We start from the raw sequence: 690 nt of genomic DNA, 5'->3' as shown, positions 1-690 counted from the left end.
TAGTCTACGATTGCTTTCAATTTCGTTCATAAAATTTAGAACACAAAAGAAGTCATAAATCAATTGAGTGTTATGATTATATCTAAGACTGTCAGAAAATTAAACGGTTATGCGCTGGCGACCGAACCATTGTAGCTTACAAATGAAAGACTGATGGAAGGTATTCACACTAACTATGTTCTCGCAATAATTCACGTATTACACAGAGAAGCCAACGGCCTTGCCGCAGTGGTAACACCGGTTCCCGTCAGATCACCGATGTTAAGCGCTGTCGGGCTGGGCTAACAGTAGGATGGGTGACCATCCGGTCTGCCGAGCGCTGTTGGCAAGCGGGGTGCACTCAGCCCTTTTGACGCAAACTGAGGAACTACTTAATTGAGAAGTAGCGGCTCCGGTCTCGGAAACTGACATACGGGCGGGAGAGCGGTGTGCTGACCACATGCCCCTCCATATCAGCATGCAGTGACGCCTGTGTGCTGATGATGACACGGCGGCCGGTCGGTTCCGTTGGGCCTTCATGGCCTGTTCGGGAGGAGTTTATTACACAGACAAACGGAGGAAAGTTACAAGAATTGGTTTAGGACCAGGAAAACTCACATTGATTGGGCTGGAAATATTTTTAGATCACTTTTTTAAATCTTCCTCTCGACATTCGCTTGTAAATCATTAGACAAGCCATTGTTGTTGGCC

The 690-nt window shown here is 46.8% G+C and overlaps 1 pseudogene; it reads left to right on the top strand.

Annotated features, from left to right (window-relative positions):
• Positions 1-210: 210 nt before the first annotated feature.
• On the top strand, positions 211-328 carry LOC124790673 (annotated as a pseudogene).
• The last annotated feature ends 362 nt before the right edge of the window (positions 329-690 follow it).

Source organism: Schistocerca piceifrons, chromosome 3 (genome assembly GCF_021461385.2).
Source record: "Schistocerca piceifrons isolate TAMUIC-IGC-003096 chromosome 3, iqSchPice1.1, whole genome shotgun sequence".
Classification (NCBI taxonomy): Eukaryota; Metazoa; Arthropoda; class Insecta; order Orthoptera; family Acrididae; genus Schistocerca; species Schistocerca piceifrons.
The sequence above is the reverse complement of the archived record's forward strand: the minus strand, read 5'-3'. Positions and strand labels throughout refer to the sequence as shown.